Raw genomic sequence first — 23787 nt, 5'->3', positions numbered from 1 at the left:
ATTACTTTTTAACAGCAAATCGGGACTAAATATTGTGTTCTGCTTCCACGAATAACAAAAACATAAGATTTGTTAAACAAAAAGCATAAAAACACTGTTTTAAACTTGTTCTTTTTTAAGTGACAACTCTTCACCTACCTAAACGGCGGTGAAAAGTTTCCACTTCATGTGATTGCTTTTGTCGATCTTCGCCGGGTAGCGTGCCATTCGTAATAGCTCGTGTTCATGCGATCTATCACTTGCGATGAACTTCTCCACATTTTCTCACTTAGGTGATACCCGTAATAGGAAAGTGATCACTTCACCTATTTGTCACCGTGAGTGAAATCCGGAATAGGGCCCTAGAACTCACGCCCCTCCCCCCTAGGACCTGGGTAAAAGTTATAGTGACGACTTCCTTCAGATGGGAAGTAACCCGTTGATCCCGAGATGAACTAGTCCTGGGCATAAAATCTCGTTAATAAAGATAGAAAAAAATAGTCAAATTAATCATACAGAAAATATGGTTGAAAGGTAGCTCATGAAATTCAATTGAATGTTTCAGTTTAGTCAATATGAAGGGCGTCAAAACTCGCTCCCACCCCAAGTAGCAAAGTTAATTTTGTGCTATTCTTGAAGTATTCTCTTACACCAATTCTATAAAACTAGAAATACAACCAGTAATTCTACAAACCACCTAGAGACGGTGTAGGAGAGCAACTGTCAATAATATCTTAAAACTTGTAATCATAGTGATATCACTTATGATAATCCTCAACACATCAATAAACCTTCCACAAGTAGTTCTCAAGACAAGTTAAACTCACAATATGTTTATCATGTTAGTTTGGCTAACGAATTTATAAATACTTCATAATAAAATTATCAATCAATAATAAAACACAATGCAAATTAAAACATCTGTGATGACAACTTTTCGCTATTTATACCTACCTTTGTTTCGGTTGTCACGCTTATTACATCGTGAATATCATGCATGAAACACCCGAAACGCACAATGCGCCTCGACAATATTGCATTTTCAGAAAAACAATTTTATCAATTTGTTGCCCGTAAATGTTGAACAATCCAGCGTACATGGATTCTACCATCATGGCTCCCTTGCCAAAGCATCGATAATTACAATCATGGCGGTAATTTTACTCAACACCATCATAGAACCGTGATAAATTTTGCTGAACTCGGGCAAGCGTAACAAATATCACTTGAGAGTTCTTAGGCTTAAGGCGATCTTGATGAAGACAAGCTTATCTTCTTGAAGAACGTGATAAGATTCATTCGTTTTATTCAAGAGAAGCACATTTTGACGTTTGTTTATTTACACTTTTCGTTTTTGGAGAAAAATATTTTGTTACGGCATGAAATTTAAAGCTACTAAACGACTAAAGGTAAGTATTACCAGCTGTGGATAACTTCTTAATAAGGCCCAGATGTTGGGCAGGGAAAGCAATCGGACATTTAACCACATCCAGAAGTCCACCTTGCAAGGAGGTGTCCAGTGGTCCAGTTCCGCTCCTATATCATGGCCAAGGGGAGGAAGACCACTGGAACTGGTTGTTTGCGTTATTAGTGAGTTGTGCGTCGTGAGTTCAACAACGACTTCCGTGGAGAACAGATCGAAAATCCACGCAAGGATTCATAATACTACAATCAATAATGTACATATTAGTGCGTTTGATGGGGTAGAAGATTAAGATGTTCTGGGCCAAGAGTTCTTACTCTTGCTCGAGCGCGTTCTTACAGATAAGTACGTGAGTTTCATAAAACTGTTGCCAAGGTCACTTGTTCTTATTGAAAATAAAGTTTTACGTGATGCATCCGAAGTGTTCTTGAAGAAGTATTTAAAACCAAAAACGGTTCAAGATCATTTCTACTGGGTGAAAATCACTATAAAACCTAAAAGAATATGCAAATCTACGATAAAACTATCATAAAAATAAATAAAGCCAGTTAGAATCTAAATTGTTACTTGGGAGATCAACGGCGTGAGTTCTAACCACTACACCAGGTCCGTCCCCCGACGGGTCATATTCAATAGTACCGTAAAATGTTTTTTAAGGTATCAATAAAAAAAGATAATCTCATTATGTCTGCACACTGTTTCAATTATATTTATTTTATATTCTTAAAACAAGTACTGATATCTTAAGTAGTTATCGGTTGTTACTTGAAAGATAAAATAACGAACCATTTGAAATGTACCTATAATTTTGACATAAACGAAAGCCAATTTTCGGTTTTGGGTACCTTTGAAAATAGGTGCGTAAATCCGCAAACAAACTACTGTTTGACATTCCCAAGTAACCACTAGCCCGCTAATTCGCCTTTTTGACCTTATACGGCTGTTACACGGCTAATATAGGGCTTGTCAGCTCTATAATAGCCCTTTATTAGCACGGAGGGCGAATTAAAGTGATATCTGGTTACTTGGGTTATTGCAGTTGAAGCTGGATTAAAATTATAATTTTGTTCAAATTGGTTTTTCGAACAAAAAATAATTTTTGGGTAAGTATTATAAACTTAGTTTGTAAGTATTCTTTAAGAAATAAAGTTTGAATTATTTGATAAAAATAGCAAATATATAGTTATACAATTAATCATGGAAATTATGCATTCCAGGAGCGCTTACCCTATTTCATAGCTACACATGGAAGTTACATTGTGCGAGACATGCGCAGTAGTTTTCAAATATTCTATTGGATAAAAATCAAGTGTATCGTCCGAAGAACTTTTGTTATGAATCTTAACATATTTAACTTATTGAACTGCATGTTTGTAACAACTGAATCGTGTGTCTGAGAATTGTGATGGGTAAACCGCATGCACTGAATGAAAATGCATTCACTGCAATAATTACCACCAAAAAGTGGTAATCATTCATGCCAAAATCCAACGAGTACGATACTTTTCCCGGTTGTCCTAGGCAACTGCATATGCAAACATTCTTGATACAAATTTGTATTTACACACGGCAACAAGCATGCAATTGTATGAGTGGTGCACCTTACTGCATCCTGCCGTTCTCCAGCCCTTCAGAGGGCCTACTTGGTAGAAGGAATACGTGCGATACAACCATTCCATGGTGCACGGTCGAAATTCTCTCACTCACTTGGTCTACCGTCGTTGAACGTTTCGGTCACGCGAAGAAAAACCGGCTCGTACCTGACGAGGAACCGCGAAAATTTTCCTCCCTGTTGCAGTGGGGGTGGTGAAGTGTTCCAGCAGTCAGTGAAATTAGTGCATGAGATAAAATCTCCGTTCGGTTCGTTGGAGTTTCCAGTGTTTTACGTGCGAGAAGTTAACTTCTTTCAGGCGCTAATAAAAAGTGAAACAAAGGTGAAAATAACATTCCTGTCAGGAGAACTATGCGAAAACTGTTCTAGGTTTTCCTTTCAAGTTTTCATTTGGTTTTGTTCCATTCATTAGAATTGTTGTGTGTAAAACTTACAATTCTGATATAAGTGCCTAATGGGTTTTGTGTCACACGCACAATGATCGTGGGGGGGAAATGAGAGATAACTCACGTGAAAGCATATGCACTTTTCGCCCGGCTGATAATCCCCCACCCACTTATTGATGCTGCAGATTTGACAGTGTTTCTCAAATTGTTATATGAAGATGATATGCAAGATGATGAAGGTTGAGAATACAAAGTTACTAAAATAATCAAAGCCAAGCAAGCAAAGTGAATTAAAAAAATGCTTTTTAGAATTCTGGAACCGTTTTTTTTTTGGGAAAAAAATTCTGAACGAATGTTGAGCAAGTTTTGTTGAGAATATATTTATTTTTAAAAACGGGGTACGTTTGTTTTATTAATGTGTGAGGTCAGAAGTTTTTGATAGGGACGAAGCAGGGCAATTTTACTTTCTTTTAAACGGTTCATTCAAGGCAGAAAAACTTATAATTTTGCTCAGTCTAAAACTTGTCAAGGGCAATGAATTACTTTAACAGCTCATGAAAAGTGCAATTCAACGTAACCACTTAGCTGGAGAAATTTGATAATAAAGTCCGAGTCGATTTACACTGATAGGTTCTCCATGGTTCTGAAAGTCCTCCTTCATCTTGTCCTCTTAGGCAGCGTCCATTTATTACGTAACACCTAAATTAAAAATTTTTGATCGCCTCCTCAATCCCCTCCGTAACGCTTTATGTATCAATAATTTCAAATTTTTGTATGAGTTGTAACGCTTAGGCCTTCCTTAGCCGAGTGGTTAGAGTCCGCGGCTAAAAAACAGTTCCATGCTGAAGGTGTCTGGGTTCGATTCCCGTATCGGTCCAGTATCTTTTCATAATGGAAATTTCCTTGACTTCCCTGGGCATAGAGTATTATCATACCTGTCACACGATATACGAATGCGAAATGGCAAATTTGGCAAAGAAAGCTCTCAGTTGATAACTGTGGAAGTGCTCATAAGAACACTAAGCTGACAAGCAAGCTCTGTCCCAGTGTGGAAGTTAATGTCAAGAAGAAGAAGATAAAGAAGAAGAAAAGAAAGAAGCTTGAGTCTATTCCCCTTTTCCCTAGGGTGTTGCTTAAGCTGGATTGGTCTCTCTCCCGTGGTTGCTACTCCAGTATCGCCAGATCAGCTTACAGCTTACTTACACAAGGAACCAACCAGATGACTGCACTTGTACAAGGGACCAACCAGACACCCTAAGTGTATTCCCCATTCCACGGTGACGTCATCAGAAAATCGCTCTCTTTCCCTCCTTCGGGAAATTTGAAAACAACGGTGCCAGTACTTGTCAAAGTTGACAGGTACTGGCACCATTGTTTTCAAGTTTTGTTGAAGAGCGAGAGAGATAATTTCGCCTAAGTGCTGGTGATTTTTTGTTTTAGGCAACAATGGCGCCTGCCACATCAGAATGCAGACCAATGAGGAGAATTAGACCAGATATACCCCTGGAACTACGCAAAAAAGTGTAGGGGTGGTAATTTTTATGGAAGAACAGCCAGCTTGTTTTTAGTTAGTAGACTGCCTATGTATCAAGCGTAAGGGAAACATTCTATAATGATGGAAGAATAGAATCGTAGGGAAGAGCTGTCTCTGGTTCTAGCGATTGCTATAAACGAATAGTTTAAGAAGTGTGATAGTGTAATAGATTTCAAGTGGAGGTAGAGGAAAGTGAAAGATACTACTGCAAAGTACAAGGAAAGGGACTGGACTGGAATCGAACCCATCAGCTTCTGCTTAAGAAGCAAACGGCTAAGATCGCAATTTTTAAAGACACTGACACGTTAATGCTTCCAGTGGGCATTTATGCCCTTTGAAGGAAGCACCACACTAGACATCGGACTAGCATGCAACGCCCAGTGGCACAGTCGGAAAACATTTCTCACGAAAAGTTTACCAGCCTTTTGCACGAATCGAACCCACACTCCCTAGCACGATGCGGCTAAATGCCTGGTGACAATAACCGCACGGCTACGAAGCCCACAAATGAAGTCTTTTGCACAGTGGGTCAAGATGGAGTAATCATGGACGCGCAGCTATTCAGCATGACCATGCTGAGGGTCGTGGGTTCGAATCCCACTGGTCGAGGATCTTTTCGTAAAGGAAATTTTCTCGATTCCCAGGGCATAGAGTATCTTCGTACCTGCCACACGATATACACATGCAAAAATGGTCAATCGGCAACGAAAGCTCTCAGTTAATAACTGTGGAAGTGCTCATAAGAACACTAATCTGAGAAGCAGGCTTTGTCCCAGTGGGGACGTAACGCCAGAAAGAAGAAGAAGAAGAACATATAAAAAAATGAAAAAAATCAAAAATACGATTTTTGAGAAAATTGATTTTTAAGCTTTATTTCAGTGTCGTAAAAATTCAGCCGAATGATACCCGATCAGTGCGAAAACGAACAAAAACAAACTCCGCTAGCAAGAAGCCAATCTGACTTCGAGTGCGAATGCGACGAGAAAGAGAGTGGGTGCAACACACGCACACATTCAGTTTCACCCACTGTTGGTGTCATTCCAAAATTCAGTTTCACCTAGAGGCACTGAAATTGAAAATTGAATATAAAAAATTACAAATGAATTTTATATTACTGGTGTAAGAAAACGGCAATGTGATGCCTCCAGTTGATGAATCATGATTGTCTTTTAATAAAAAAAATACAACTTTTGCAATTTGCGGATGTTTTGTGGGGTATTCTGACGTAAATGATTTTTTTCACTAGTGAAATTGAATTTGAATGTCAGTAGTGGATGAGAATTAGTGTAGCAAAAGTAATTGAAAAACTGAATGCACGTTCTACCAGATTCGCGCATGTATTGTCAAACAAACATTCACACAAAGAAGAATTCAACGATGACGGAGCCTACTGAGGATCGGCGTTGTTGACTGTATATTGAAATATGCAGACACTGCTTTATTTTCGATGTATAAAAATTACAACATTTTTTTACAGTGTATATTTTTTTCCAGATAGTCCCAACAATAACCTAAAACTTTGCGGAAGACACCAAATTGATCGGACAAACCGTTTCTAAGTTACATTATAATGACCGAAAATTGAAAATTATATCATAATTTTGTATTAAAATCGCTGTATCTTTGAAACGGTAAAAGTTAGCCTGATTTTTCCGTATACGTAAAATTCAACTATTTTCAAAAAATTATAACTTTTTTGTCCATGATTTCTCCATCTTGACCCACTGTGCAAAAGACTTCATTTTTTGTCTACTTTAACATATAATAAAAATCAAAAATACGATTTTTGAGAAAATTGATTTTTAAGCTTTATTTTCGATATATAAAAAATTACAAAAAAATTTTACAGTGTATATTTTTTTCCAGATAGTCCCAACAATAACCTAAAACTTTGCGGAAGGCACCAAACTGATCGGACAAACCGTTTCTAAGTTATTTTTTTTTCTTAGGCCCTTCTCAAAAGTAAGGCTAGAGTCAAAATGGCGAGCCGATGATGCAAAAAGGCATTTTTGGGCATAAAGAAAGCATGTGCAAAATTTCATCCAAATCAAAAATATAAAAATGAAATTTGAGAAAAAAAAGTCGTCATTTTCTGTGGAACCGCTCACATTCATAATATTTAAGGCTTGTCTACGCCATTTTGCGCCGAAAGCAGGTATTGGGGCTTAAACTACCCCTAAAAAAGGGTATATTTTGAAAAAAAATGTTATGTGCGTAATGACATGTTCAGCAAAATACGGGTTTTTACGTGACAAACAACTTTCTAGAAAACACAAAAAATGTTCAAAATCTCGGGGAAAAGTTATGATAAAAATATGTGTTTTAGGGGTCATTTACATACAGCATGTTTGAGCATATAAATGTTTTGAAAAGAGTGGATTGATCACAGAACTTTTTTGCATCAAAGCGCATCCTTCAATATACCAAGAAACTTCTCCGAACAAACTATATCGCTAAGATCAACGGTTTGAGCGCTATTCAAAAAACGCACGAAATTGACAAAACAAATAGGAATTCATATATGGCGTTGTTAGATTAATTGTAATGAGATATATTCATGAGATATAATCATGTTTTAAATAGGAATTCCTGGATACTCCAGAAAGAAACAAAATTTGAGTATCTTTCATACTTAGGTGAAACTTGCTCGCATTTCTTGCTTCTGTATATGTAGAGTCTAAAACATAGAATTCAAAGCAATGTTATCATAAAATCCTGGAAGGGTTTTTTTAACAGAATATGAGAAAGCTGAATTCATAAAGAATTTATAACAATGACTTGGAAACATGAGTGAGAAGAAAAGAAACTATTGTTTTACATAAATAAATCTAAAGTATTTCAAAAATATCTCTAAAAGAAAGTTATTCAATGATAGAAAGTCGTTAGAAGTAATGATTTAAGTACCGTAAAACGTAAATCTTTGATAATGCGGGTAACTTTGGTAGTGCGTTTCCCACCACGTACTAAAAGAAATATCATAATTTCTGATAATCAATTAAGCAAAACGAATGCAAAACTAAAGAATACTAATATGATACTTCATGTAATAGCTGTTTTCATTTGAATCGAGTACATCGAGAGGCTTTATATAGGAATATAAAAAATTGGTACGATTGTAGCATTTTCGCAACGCTTACAAACAATATGTATTTATGAATAGTTGGTCACTTATCTTTGACAGCCTAGTTATCATTGAACTTGAATATGGTCTCAAATCTCTTAGCGAAAAGCATTTTCACAATCTGGGACCATGTTTGTAATCTAAGTAAAAAATTTCCATATAACCTTAAACGCCTAGAGGTATGCAATGCTCTACAAATGTTACATAATTCATTCAATTTTTTTCGATTTATACCTACTCCATTATCGAAATAACCCCAAAACAGAAAACCGACTTTTGATTATATGAAAAATTATATATCCATTCAGGATAAATCTTTTGGCAATCTATCAACTGCAATCGATGCCAATACTTGTTTTAAAATTATAAACTATAATTCTTTGGAATAGCATGCATAAATATTCAAATTTTCTACGAAAAAACTATCAAAGTTACCCCGTTTTACGGTAGTACGCTGAAAGAAATTACTTGCAATTAAAATAAATGCAAAAAGTTAAAAAAAAAAACTAAAAGCTTCGAGGCCAGTTTTTTCTGAAGTTGTTTTTTATCACGAGCATCCCTCAGCTCGCATATGCTATCGATCTAAAGTCGATGGGAAGCTGAGAACCGGGGGAGGTTGCTTTCCACGAGACGCGCTTTGATTGCAATTATTTTGCATCCTCTATCCCTCTCTTGGTAGTTCCGGATTTTTACAAGTTAATCCATGATGCACACGACTCTCGACGACGATGACTGACGATGAATGATGAGATGGATGGTTGTAGGGTTTTTACGGCGCAACCGGTGTGTCGGATGGGAGAGCATACTCTCGTATTATTACAAAAAAATCTATTAGGTCATCATTGAGCTCCGTCATAATATCGACATAGGGCGGGTGGATCGGCATTACTTTCCAATATCTGCAACCTGCGGCGCGAAGTGATCTGATGAAAACGTAATAAATCTATTCTTGGAACTCGTTTTAATTAGACCGGGAGCAACGTGCTAGGGGGCGTATGGCGTTGATGGAGCAGGCGGACGAGTAGTACGGAAATGAAATAATTGTAATAACGTACGAGATGCACTCCCCGTTGATGAAGGATTGACTAACTCGATAATGAACGTTAATCATGATAGAGTATCTCGGCAATAGTGGTGGCGGTGAAAGGAATTAAATTATTCATCCTATCAGTGACAGATAGATGTTATTAAAAGTATGAGATTGATATTATTAAAAGTATGTAAGTCGTCATTCGGAAGGTATTCTTGGCAAAATTTGGATCCTTTCGTAGTACTTGACGAAATATTTTTAGGCAAAATCATTCAGCATGTCATACTCATATCATTGCTGTGTTGATAGTTAGCACCAGGTTGATTACTAATCTAGAGTATAAGGTATCCATTATTTTCCAGACAGATAGAGATTTTAGAACGTCGACGTACGGACCTCATATTTTTACCTGATTTTTTATTACCAAAACGAACACTTAACAATGGTGAACTCATAACATTTCGCAATAAATAACGGCATACAAAGTTGATGAAACACCGTTTTACAGGTTTGTTGTCCAACATATTACCAAGGCATATTGCCAAAACATATTACCTTGTCCAGCGTATCCTTCCGGCTTTTGCCACCTTCAAGATACTCTTTTCGAGCGAGCACGTGGTTCAATTTTCGCCGCCTCACATCGTTGGAGGTGATGGTGTGGAGGATACACCATCAAATACGATTCTAAGCACCCAACGCTCGAGCTTGCAGGTCTTCGTTCTTCTTTTTTCATTCAACGCTTATTATGTGATCAATCAATGAAATTTCAAGCGATTCAGTAACATCGATGTTTTGGACAGTTTTTCCAAATGCTAATCCTTAGTTACATTCAAATACCTAAAATTAAATACTGAAATCTGTTTTCTCCATAAAATAAAATGTATCCACAATAAGTGACAAATTGTAAATAAATTGTGGGATTACGTAGGATTGATTTATTATCTTCGCCGCATGTATTCTTCAACTAAATTATTGCGGTGTAGACACTGATGTAATTCCACTCTTTTATTTGAAAACAGGCACCTTAAAAATATATGAATAGATCAGTAAATACGCAATCATGTTGAGCTTGACCCCATATTAAGACCAAATAAAAGTCATTCATTGTTAATCATGTTTATAGATAATCTTCTTTCAAGACTTTTGCGTTTAAGCACATGAATAAAGCTTTTACAGGCGTGTGTAGCCCATCCCGAAGAAAGTCGAATAACAAATGATTAACAAAGCAAAAATAGTTTTTTTTATCATGAATTCATTTTGTTATTTTTTGTTCAATGAGAAAACATTTGTTTTCATCGATTTTGGAGCTGTCAGATTGAGGATGCCATTGACGAGTAAATGACGTCAAATGTTTGTAACTTGGACCTCAATAACTGATTGTTATAATGAGTTATCAATGGGAGAAATTGAATGTACAAAAGAACTTGTTATTAACCCGTATAGGTCTGAGTGAAAGTAAAAATACTAAAACCCTCACCGCTCGGCGATTTCTTAATGGATTCAAATGGTTTTTTTGTCAGTGTACTGGTAAACATATCTAGTTTCTAGAAGTGGCCAGAGGAACGCGGAAATATTCATGTGGCCGGAGTTATTCCGGTGGGTCACTGGGTCAGGTCGGGTAAGAAGAATGTTGTGCGTTTGATCCCCTGCAGGTAGGCAAATTTTAAGTCACAGATAATTTCCGGAATCTGCTATAATATGGCTACTATATCAAGGAATTTTAAGAAAATTGCATCTGTTTAAATATTTTGAGAAACGATTGAATTTGATAACTATGAACCTTGCTTTTGATAGATCCGACAAATGAACATTTTCGGGTCCACGGGATGCCTCAAATTTATGACAAAGTGGCCTATTTGTATGTAATCTAAAGTTAACAATTATGTTTGATTTCTACTTTTCGAGAATTCAAACGGTTTAGTATTCAACAAATTTTTAGCCGGTTCTTCCGGGCATTAAGTCCGAGTGGCCACATCCGGTAAAACAAACAGGAAACAAACAGTGAAAAACTCTTCATTTATCATGTTGAATATCAGATATTAACGATTTATGCAAATTGAAATCATTTTCATTGCAAATAAATAAAAATAACTTGGCATGTCCCAAAAATAGCCATTTTTTACCCGACTTGACCCAGCTGAATTACTCCGGCCACAGAAGTATATCCGAGGTCCTTTGGCCACCTCTAGAAACTAGATATGTGTGCCTGTATACTGACAAGAAATCATTTGAATCCGTTAAGAATTCACTGAGCAGTTTTGCTTTCACTCAGGCCTATACGAGTTAACCTGTTCCAAATGATAACACAATGAGATATTCTTAGTATATATTTTGTTATCATAATTGTTATGTTGTCTGTTTATTTAACAAAACTCTATGTTATCAAATGCTATTTATCCAATAACTCAACGTGTTATCTTTCAACGGTGCTCGGAATGTGTCTCCAGTTCTGGGATTTCCTATGATGATTGGAAAACTCTGCCGCAAACGTAACTATAAAAGTACTGACTTGATTCAGCTAGAATGCTGGATTCCATATAAGGTATAAGGTAGTAATGTGGACACAAATGGAAAAACATTCATTATTTGAGACTACTGCAGAAAACTTTGTAGTCTCCGTAATTTTTTATTTTCATCGTAGCTAATGTTAAAGTCGTCATGTCACTCCTGTCAAGCTAATTTCTTAAAACTATTTTCACGTAAAACTGAGAAATTCAAAGCATTCCCAAATCAACAGAATTACAAGTGATTACTTTAGAATTAAAATACTTAAAAAGGTATGCTGAATGATCGTGGAAAAGTTCTTCATTACCTTTCTGCCGTAATATACCGACTAGGAAAGAGCCTATTTCTCAGCTGTTATGACCTGAGACCTTTCTTTGCCAATTGACCATTTTTGCATTCTCTTGTGGCAGGTACGAAGATACCTTTTACTCTGGGAAGTCGAAAACATTTCCTCAACCAATGCGATTCGAGCCCATGACACTCAATTTGGTCTAGCTGTATAGCTGCGCGTTTACCGCTACAGCTATCATGGAATACTGAGCTGAAACATACTGTCTTTGTCCCAGTTGGAACGTTTAATGAGAAAGAAGAAAACCAAGCGGTCGTATGAATAGCTAGCTATTCTGAAGTGAAAAGTGAAATTTATGATTATATAAAATGCGGCATACCGCCATGGACTGGTCATATTGTAAGAGTGTACGTACTGATCGCTAGTATATGCTAAAACTAAAGGGCGGTCGTTTCGGTGTTCTCAATTTGGTGGACCCCTCGTACGCCAACTAGCTAAACAGTTTGCGAAAATGCCCATTTTTTTATGAATCTTGGGTAATTCATCACGTAATATGTGTCATGTTCCCCTTGGAACACATAGCAAACTTAGTGGCATCGTATAGAGGAAAGATGTAGCTTTCATTTAATATTTAAAAAAAATTTGACGGCCGTTTTAAGTTTGGCCGCCATCTTAAATTCCGTAAAAAAGTTGTTTCATCATTGATCGTTTTGAGATCACTACCAGAAAGCTACGAAAAAACTGAGTAAGATAGGCTACAAAAACTAGGTGAGCAATGGTGCTAACCCTATGAAATGAACGATTTTCTGAATCATGTTCTACGATTTTGACGTGGCGAATGAAATCAATGCAAACATAATTTTTCGTACAACAAAGGAACAAGATTTCAATCTTTGTTTTTTTTTTAGTTCGAGTCAAGTATTTTTTTTATTTTGATTGAAAATATCCATCGGCCATCTTCGATTTTGACGCCATCTTGATTTTATAGTAGTAGAATGAGGTGTAGAATGAGAAGTAAAAGAATGAGGAAAGTATTTCTGATGAATTTTTTAATGTAAAATGAAAGCTACATCTTTCCTTTATACGATGCCACCAAGTTTGCTATGTGTTCCAAGGGAAATGTGACAAATGTTCACTGGATACATACAACCCAGTTTGTGCCGAAAAAACTACATGAGATGGCTTTGAAATTAGATGTATAGGCGAAAAGGGTAAAAATGGGTTTTCTTGCTTCTTTTTTTAAATAAGTTTTAGGTGTAATCTTGAATTTCTATTTCTACTCAAAAATGCACTGCAATCAAAATAATGTCGAAAACCCTATATGTCAGTGCTTTCAATTTTGGTTCATATGCAAACAGTTAAATATAATAAAGTATTTCTTAGTTTTTTTTCAGCGATTGAAATTTTTATTGTAGTGATTGTATTGAGTGTAATCGATTTTTTTGTTTCTAATCAAACAATTTCTCTGCAATTCTACAAGTAAATTTGTTTCGAAAAAATATCAAAAATGTCTCAGTGAACAACATTACAAAAGGAAATATTTAACTAGGACGTTCCTTTCAAGAGATAAAACTGATCAAGATCAGTTAAAAGTTGTCTATATCAAACTCAAAGTTATAAAAATGTAGTGCAACTTATTCCAAAATACTTTGCCGAAGATTGCAAACCTCTAGCTTACATATCCAGAGCACTGAAGGTTTTGACATGTGAAATCCTCGATTCACATAAATCTGCCTCGTTTGGGATGCTCGACTTTTTTTTTTGCTTCACATGCATTATTTGTCTAGTTATCTTGGGTCATTCGAATTTGAAAAATCTTAAGTTATAACATTTGCGATACAATTTGACACAATTCTCATGCCGCTTTTATGCGCTAAAAATTGTGTATTGGTCTAATTGCTCTAGGAAATAGTTGAATACCTCTAGAATCATTTATTTACCGTACTATACTATGGAATATGGACATAAGATATGAGAAAGAGTAACGAAAATTGGTTGAACCGTTGCTAAGATATGGTCAATTGAATTTCAAGGTACAACTGATATTTGATCCCGGGGCTCCTAGTGTTAAAGGATCCCGACTAGAGGTACATATCAAAAATATAAAGAAAATTTACTAGAATATGATATGTTTCTTCCCCAAACTAACATAGTTTTTAAAATAATTACAAATTTCAAAATGTGAATAATGTAAAAAAAGAAAAGATTTCGGCTCTGTTATGCCCTACGGCGCATGAGCCTGCCAAATAAACGAGATAAGTAAAAAAAATGATATGCATATCACAGATAACAGACGTTGAAGTCCAATTTTAAAACTGTGTAAGACAATTAATGATCATTTTGAATGGCAACACAAGTAGCAACATCGTGGTGGCGCTATCATCGCTAAGTTCCCATGACGATGTCGGTGGTTAATATGAACTATATCAAGATACTGATATTCACCATTGATTGACGCAATTCGCTGTCTGGCGACGCTAGTGATTGCAAGGAGTTTTCAATTTGAATATTTACACAGGTTTTCAGAAAATTTGTGTTCTAGCATTAACATCTGTTATCTGTGTGCATATCTTATTATGATATAATTTTGTTAGGCACCGTTATTCAAAGAAAGTATTGAAACAAAAAATAACATAATATGTCATATTTGATGAATATATTTCTATTTGTTTATTTTTAACAATTTTATAATAACATTGAATACCTACATATCTGTGCATTTCAATAATTTATAATACACCCGATTCTGTTTTTGCACGGATTTTTTTTACACGGCCGTGCAAAAAAGTTTCCATACATTTTTTTCCGCCAAAACCTTATTTTTGCATGAAACGTCGAGAAATGGTGTTACTTTTTTTGCACGGTTTTTGAAATTTTGAACTGAAAACTTTTTTTGCACGGTACGCATCCCCCGTGCAAAAACAGAATCGGCTGTATTTGGAAATATATTGCGCACTGGACTATCCCAAAAAAAATTACAAGTGCGGAAACGCTAATGAAAGTGCGCGATTGCATCAAATCGAGTCAGTGTTTTCAGCGGGCTTATTATCCACAATCCAAAGAATAAGTGCTCTGAAGACACCAATATGATTCGATGCAATTCCGCACTTTTATTCGTATTTTCGCACTTATGAAGCCGCATTTTGCAGTTCAGTAGTGAAAGAAATACACAATACCTTTTTTCTAGGTTTACGATTATTGTTTTTATTAAATGTGTTTCCATCCAGATCATTTCAATCAACAAGAGTTTTTGTCTTACAAAGCGAAATGTATATATTTTTCATTTGGAGAGTATGAAATAAAGTCTCTTGGGTTTGTTAAACCACCCAAGCGGTAACAAAATGTTATTATCTTAATTAAATTATTGACTAATTGCAAGTGATTGAAAACTGGCTTATTGCGTTATAAGCCCAATTTTAAATTGCATGTTTTATATAAAAACATACATTTTTCTGTCTATTGTTCTAAATATAAACTGAATGTGTCGTCCCGTATATCAGACAGTATTACAGTTCTGATAGTTTGTATCGAAAATTATAACTATGTTTGATATGTTTTTGATAGGTTTACAACTTATTTTGTTATATTTATGTTACAATTTATACAAATGTTTGTTATGTTTTAGTTATTTTATCAACATACTGCAACAAGTGTGTAAAAACCTATGTTTCATAAAAATGTTATATCATTATAACATACGTAGATATTATTTTGTTATGTACTCAAAGTCAAATCGAATAAAGTACAACAACTTTGAAGAAATTAATCTCGCGAAAGAAGCATCAAACGACTGTACATTTTTTTTAGTTTTATGCACTAGCGTCAAATTTAACATAAGAAGATCGATTTCCATCCACAATCGTTATTTCTATAGATTAGAACCAGAGGTTGAATTCTGAAAATAATCTGAAGTATCTCTCACTTATCGCGCTCTGTAACAATCATTATCCGCAACATATTATGAGAGTATGTTTATCGTCTACACCCTACTGCTACAACCAAAGATGGTTAAAAAGAAAAAGATGATCGACTCTTTATTTTGCCATATATTTTGTCGACGACACGTTATTCAAGTAACACTACTGCCATCTGTTGAGTCAAAAGCGCGTAAACATTATATTCAGCTAAATTAAAATCATCGTGCAATCAAAAAACGAAAAGTGGAAAAAATCAAAACAACCACGCTTAAAAATTGTTACACAGAAGTGCGTTCGACTCACATAACATCAGGCTTCTCTTGAACAACACAAAATTTGAGTAATTTTTATATATACTAAAAACTGTTCATGTGCTGTTTTTTTTCTTTTTCTCACATTTTATGCCATTTAGAGATGATTGGCAATGTCGCACATCCTCGTTTGAGCTGTGTACCTGTTTTCAAGCGTGAATGTCATTGACGAACACCTCAACATCTGGTGGTCACTAGGAGAACATTGCATATTAGTTGGCTTTTGACTCACCAGAGCGGCACTATTCATGTCGCCTAGAAAACACGAGAGTCGGTTATCTTTTTCCTTCTAACCATCTTTGCTACAACTCTGATTATGTCGGGGGAAATAGTGCATGACAAAAGCCATCTGTACAAGCTCCAAACTTAGGGGACACTATTGATATCAGCTGTTTGGGATTAATTTATCATTTCAGTTAAGTATAACATCTACCCCCAATGGCAAATAAGGGAGAAAAATGGCTTTTATATTTGCTCTCTTTTTCTTTGCTGAATTTATCAAGCTCGTTACAACTTGCAAAGCATTGTCGATCATGGACCGATACAGATGCGACAATTTTCATAGCTTGCTTTGAATTCCAGAACGAGTTTTCCAATGTCTGATAGTGCCATTGAAATCTTGAGCTGTTGAATAACATCCTAACTTCTCCCATCGTTAGAGATGGTTGGTTAACATTGTCTGATCGCATCCGTCCGTCAAGATCCTCCCCTTCTTATCCCTGCACATTTCAACTCGCGGCTCGACGCCTTTAAGGGATGCGTTGAGCTTCTTGTAGATTTTCCATGTTTCTTTAGAACAGTACAACAATTCCATCCTTTGGCATTCCACTTCCTCCGGACGGTGCTTTTTGTCCTGAAATAGGTGGGTTTGCTGTTTCCGCTTCGTTCCATGCCGCGTACTAAACTGCATCATTACAGCCCGCGTTGAATTCTTCTTATTCTATGATTCCTCATAGAAACAATCGTTTCTTTTACTTCGTGCTATGTATTCAATAATGCCTCAGCTGTGCCATTTATGCCTACTTCGACTGTCATCCATCAGTCCTCAAGTTGACATGGATGTTTCAATCACACTAGATTGTATTGAGGCGGGCATCGGTACCGTACATCGTTGATGACAACAGAGGTACTCGCGTTCCTGCTTCCATAAATGCTTCCGGAGTGAACTTCCTGAATGTATTGAGCGATGTGCAGTTCCACGTACCGAGTTTTCAATCATTAGTCTATTTTCTTCTCTGTAGTCTTTGTCTTGTTGGTATATTTTTACGATTGGCTTGCAGGGCATGCAATAATTCCGGCGGACGATTCTCCCTAAATGTACGTAGGGTCATAGTGCACAGTTTAGCTTAAAATCCTTTGCTGGCACTTGGACGATGGTCAGCCGCCCGAATAGTTTTTCGGTCCAAGGCGGGAATCGAACCCATATGATGCGCCAATATGCCTTGGTGATACTAACCGCACGGCTACGAAGTTGTTAGTTGGTTCAATTCTATTACGAACAATGAATGTTCTCGAAATTTTTATTGACCTAAAACCATTATTTTGGGTTCTAAGTTCTAACCGTGAGATTTGATGTCATTTGTGAAGTATCTTGGATTATTTCGTAGTATATTTTGATAACTTTGTTGTTGTTATCAAAGTTATGTAGAGCAACTTTGAACTTAATGGTATCGAATATCAGATAAAGTCATTAGTCATTCGGTATCGAATGTTAGATAAAGTCAAACGTTGCTTATATTGAAATCCATATTTTTGGCGCCAAAACATGATACGGTATTGAATGATATTGTTGAGCCAAACGAGGAGAGTAATTATCGACTCATCTTTCTTTACAAGCTTTATATATGACGTCAAACAAAATTTTGCGAGGTATCACGCCTAATGGGCATACAAACAGGAAAATGTACAACCGAATTGCTGACCGATTCAAGGTATATAATCTAATCTTCGAACACATCTAGTTATACGGTTCGTTTAGTACACAAAACCGTTTTATTCTAATTAGGTAATTTAGAGCCAATAAAACCCCGAAAACTAAAACTCAAACCGGCTAGTCGTCTCGATTGCCGTCCAGTGCACCACAATCGCCACCACCCCAGAAGTGTTCCTGCAAACGGATAATAACAAAACTTGCACCCCCTACGGTCCGCGTTCGGGTGGACGTACCCCGCGAATGATGTTGATCGCAGTGAAGTAGCTAGGAGTTTCGGGCCACGGTGCGAAGTCTAGTTTTTTTCGGAATATGAGTCTGTTCGAAATTTGAACAAAACGGTATAAGATAAGGATAACTTAGATAATTTTCTATGCTCACAAAGAATGTTGTGAATTTGGTTGAAAAATCTCTAATTTTTCATTCAAGATATCACCAAGAACTTATATAAACATTTTGAAAATTCTGTCTAGATTGATTTGCTTTGCTTCATTATAGAGACTCTCTGCTGGATGGGATCTTTTATCAAAGATGATCGTTTTTCACATGAGATTTGATATTTGTTCTAAATATTGCTTTGAATTCTGAATAAATTCTTGTTGTATTTTTATTCTCAGAAATGCTAGAAACTTATGTACATCAATTATAATAAATATAGAGAAATTTTAATATTTAAAAAGTTATCCCATCTTTACAGTTGTTTCCATGAATTCTACAGCTGCTCAATCAAGGATAGATTATCAATTTGGTGAGCTCGTTTCATGCTTTTATTTTAAATGTGCAATATATCTTGGCACGTATTTTCAGCATGACAACGGTAGTAACATTACTTGAATGAATCGATTAAAAAAAATGAACATTTATCACTTGATCAGGGGGCTCCTACATATTGCCAATTCGGGACCATTTCAAATCTGACTTTTCCAGCTGCATTTTCACAGGTTGGTTTGGTTGAACAAGGGGTTTTGATTGGTATCAAGAACTTTACCATGATTTTGGGGCCCCTAGGAATCCGAGGTCCGATGCGGCCCATACTCGCCGCACACCCCTAGTCACGCTACTGATTGATCGCGATGTGCGCGATGGCTGCCAGCTGGATCCAACCAACAATGGGGGAGGACGAGGCGATATCCAATTCACTCAATTCAAAATATAAATCGTCACAACGGTGGACTCAGGTTTCTAGTTCTGTTTGAAACTTTGATCCGACAAGACACACGGTCTCGCGCGCGCGGATTAGTCTCTTTCTCCATACGAACGCAATAGTGATACCTAATAACGAATTGGTAATGCCTAAATTGCCGAGCTTTGTGAGGGTGGGTTTGGCCTGAAAAGTGTCTGATAAGCTATTTCGTGAACACGTTTCAGACGAAAAACAGTGCCTAATCGCTTGAATGGTGTTCCACAGTTATACACGTGTAATTATTTATAACTGTCTCTGAATTGGTATTGTGTACGGCGAAATGTCCTGTTTCGGAACTATCCATCGGTGTTGTAGAAGCACATCGTGACACTTCGGAACAAGCTATTAATTATCAATTTATGTGCTTCGTGAGTGGAATGGTTACTGGTAGTGGCCGGTCAGACTTGTTAAGGTCATTGTTGTCGGATGGATAATGCAAACTGGTTTGATCATCGCTCTCAACGGTGTGCTGTCTCGAGGTTCAATGACAATATGGAACATGCATTAGGATTCAATCGCCGTATTACCTACTACTGCACACACCCGCTCTAGAAGTGATTCTCAGAAAATAATGGCCAAACAGTCAAAAGTTTTTCAACTACCACTAAGATTGGACACAAAAAAGCCGTCGAGATAGTAATCGACCAGCCACTGTTGCGTTGCCGTCTCGCAAAGTTGAATTGAATTTTCAAATTAAATCCAATTTAGAAAGGTTCTCCTCGCTGCAATTTGAAACACGATTGTTCCACCGTTATACTGTACAGTGGGGCAAAGTTGGGTGAAATACAACTTGAAAACGTAGTGGAGACGATTTTTTTTTGAACAGCTTTATGGCTTATTTGGCTATTAGTTATTTTGGTCATTACAAATTAACTGTTAGCCAAACAAAAATTTATTTCTGACTCTTTGTTCCAAACAGGATCATATTTAATGTTTTCATCATTATTTCATCTAAGTGCATTAGACATCAAGAAAACTCAATTTTGATTGAGATTCAGAAATTTCTAGAATTTCTAAAGAGAAATCTACAGACAAAATTGTAATGAAAGCAAAAGATAGCTTCCAGCATATCCAGGCACCTTTTGTGGAGTTCGTAACGTAATGGCCAATCATGTCTAACATATAGTGTAACCTCCATGAGTCAATAGTCCATGAATCAATATGAATCAATATCAATATGAATCAATTAATCAATAGGAAATATAACGCCATCCAAACAATCAGCAATATTAATTTTTAAGATTATTCAGGATCAACACTGGTTCAGACGGTATCTACAGTATTGGACAAAACATTTGCAACTTTTTCGGTTTTCCATACAAAATGACCAACTTTGATAAACTATATCTCGGTTATTTTTGGACCGATTTGAATGAAATTTTCACAGAATATCAAACACAACTTGAATTTTAACATATATTTTTGAATGATTTTTCCAATCACAAGTTGAAAAGCAGTAACGGTTTGACTAAAGTGAATTTTTTGACGATTTTTTATAATTGACATAACTAAACATATTGAAGGAATAGCTTCATGGTATCTTCAGCAAAGTTGTAGATTTTGACGAGATGAATAAGTTTGCTGAAGACAGTTTTTGTGTAGGGCTATCAGCTTTTGAGATAAAAAGTTTTGAATTTTTCGTCGAAAATTACACTTTAGTCAAACCGTTATTACTTATAAACTCGTGATTGGAAAAAATATTCAATAATGTATGTTAAAATTCAAGTTATATCTGATGTTCTGTGAAAGTTTCATTCAAATCGGTCCATAAATAACTGAGATCTTGCTTACCAAAGTTGGTCATTTTGTATGGAAAATCGAAAAAGTTGCAAATGTTTTGTCCAATGCTGTACATACTTTTCTACGTTTTTTTTTTCTCTATTGAGGCCGGTCTGCATTCTTCCTCAGTTCATCTATTAGAATATGATCCAATTTTGATTCTGTGTGCTGTGATGATATCCAAGTGTACTACTCTATTACATATGCGACTGCAAACAAATTTACTGGATCTCATGAAAAATAGATAATGCAGATTCGTATCCCGCCATTCGAAAACCTTTTCGTAATAGAAATATTTTCGAATTTCAGAGCATAGAGTACTTCGTGCTACACGATAAACACTAGATTCCTGTTGAGGTTTTTAAAAGAGCCTAAAGAGAATCCTGTTGAAACTCTTGAGTAACTGGTAATTTTTGGCAGATTTCAGAAAAAAAACTTTGACAATAATATTTTTTGTCTATTTCTTATAATATATGGTCGGCGTTAAGTCAGAGAGGATCAAGTACACAAAACTTGGGAAATTTGGATTATTCTTTATTTAGATGCGAAATTACCTTACCTCCATACCACTTTGATCAGATTTGATGAATGTTAAAAACTGCGAAAGATATATAAGAAATTTACTTTGGATGATCAATAAAAATCCATAAAAGTATGCAGTCAGAGTGGACCAAGTGCTTATTACCATAACAGTGAAAATCATCAGCAGCGCGCTAATGAATGCGAGAAAACGAAAAACATTCCAAGTGTTTTGTCAGTTTTTTTCTCATCGAATTATTCGTCTTCTCGTCCATCAATAGAAATTCATAAATATTACTTATTTCGATGCACTTGATTTTGATTTTTGACCATTTACCACATTTGGATGGGTGGTCAGAAATTGCAACACTTTCTGTGCAGAAAGAGCGAACCAATTGTCAAAAAGCAATAAACTGCTTGATTATTGCGTTTTTTGAGTCGATTTCAGAGCCCGATAGAAGCTGTTGGTAGTTCTATGGTGTCTAAATGGAATATTCTAGAACCCGCGCATTGGACCAGTATATTTTGGCCGGCACTCAAGATTTTCACTTGGTGCACTCTGACTGAACGCATATTTGAATATTGCTGGTCTTCAATGTCCTGAAACCTGCAACACTTTAATTTTCAAGCTATCGTAATGCCACTGATTTTAGGATTGAAGATATGAATTATTGAATAATTTACTGTACTGATGTCGAAGGATGTTGATAATCTATTTATCTTAGAGATATGCACCCAGTTTAACCAGACAAGCATTGAATGATTGTTATTTTCCTAGAAATTGTTCAGTCAGGGTGAACCAAATCACTAAACGGTGGTCTTCAGTGCAGTCAGAGTGAACCAAGTGCACAGAGTCCATCAAAAAATCGTTCTATTAGAGGTTTGTATTATGTTTTTTCAAGATTATTACTTCACATCATATGGTTTGAAAGTAACTTAAAGATGTGTAGAGATATTGAGCCGATATTTTAACGAGTTGAAAAATTACAAAGTGTTAGACCCATTTCTCAAAATATTCAAAATGTCACTTGGTCCACTCTGACTTAACGCCGACCATATAAGAATAACGTTTTATTATTAAGTTTCAATTAAGGTTGATAATGCTTCTTAACACCACCAAAGTTCAGCAACATGGTCTAGGACAGCGTGTTGTCTTAAACTCTGTCAACGCATCATTGAACAAAAAGGCAAGGAAAACAGAACGAGAACGAAGTGGGGATGTAGTTTTTCCCATATTTTTAAAACCCTCAACAGGAATCTAGTGTTTATCGTGTTGCACGATGTACTCTATGCTCTGGAATTCGACAATATTTCCATTACGAAAAGATAAACGAGAATTTTGTAAAAAAAAAAGAATGCATCGTGAGGCTTGTTATATTCGGAAGGGTCACTCAAAAGTTTTTCAGATTGTGCGTTAATGTGAACATAGGTGAACATAGCACAATGGTCGGAAAAAAACGAAGTTTGGCCAAAACTAGTTTTATCGCCTTAATCGATGAAATATGTAATCTGAATATGTTATTTGGCGATTTCATTGTTTCAGAAAGGGTTATTCACATATTACGTAACTTTTTTTTTAAAAAGGTTTTTTTTATTAGAAATGCAATCAAATTTGGCTGAAAGCACAAATTTTGTTTGTATTTTAACGAGTTTGATCAAAATATGTATGAAGAGTGGTTAAATATATTTTATGTCAACTTTGTATGAAAACTATCACCAAAATGTAGGAAATTATTGAATTATTCAAATAGCACTAACTTGTAAATCAGCAAATTTCTACAAAATATTTAAACGTTTTTTGTAAGATCTAAGGATGCATTTAAAAGTGCAATATTCAAAATGGCGGCGACATGACGCGACAAGAGTTGTTTTTCATGTTCAAAATAAATAAAATTACTAAAGTGTAATATTGAACAGTATTAAAGCTTCAACCAAATATTTTTTTCCATCTTCATGCTCGATAATAGTGTTGAACCATAAGCTTTCAGATAGTGCGTAACTTTGGGAAAATATTGCATTCCTTAAATATGAATTTTGTACTTTATTTTATTGTTGCATTTTTAAATTTTTTGACTTCAGCCAGTTTGACGTCATAAAAGTCGAAGAAATTTAAATTTCAGTTCAATTTCAATTAAGAATCATAATAATATAATACATGAGGTATATTTTTAAATCATAAAAAACCATAAAAATCTCAAAAAAGTGTTTTGGTAGTTTTGGCCGCTCCTTTATATGGAGCCCGACCATTGTGCATAGGTGCCATCGAGAA

The 23787-nt window shown here is 35.8% G+C and overlaps 1 protein-coding gene across 4 annotated transcripts in view; it reads left to right on the top strand.

Moving 5' to 3' along the window:
• The first annotated feature begins 3097 nt into the window (after window positions 1–3097).
• LOC5571212 overlaps window positions 3098–23787 on the top strand; it is an 80850-nt gene continuing 60160 nt past the window's right edge. The window contains exon 1 of one of the 4 annotated variants that reach the window (XM_021846089.1): window positions 3098–3336. The gene's annotated coding sequence lies outside the window, so the exon portion shown is untranslated. Of the gene's footprint in view, window positions 3337–19208; window positions 19354–19386; window positions 19456–23787 lie in introns of those variants that run through there. The other 3 variants (XM_021846088.1, XM_021846090.1, XM_021846091.1) reach the window with 3 other exon arrangements.

The sequence above is a fragment of the Aedes aegypti genome, chromosome 2 (genome assembly GCF_002204515.2).
Source record: "Aedes aegypti strain LVP_AGWG chromosome 2, AaegL5.0 Primary Assembly, whole genome shotgun sequence".
Lineage (NCBI taxonomy): Eukaryota > Metazoa > Arthropoda > Insecta > Diptera > Culicidae > Aedes > Aedes aegypti.
This window is presented reverse-complemented; position numbering and strand designations above follow the sequence as displayed.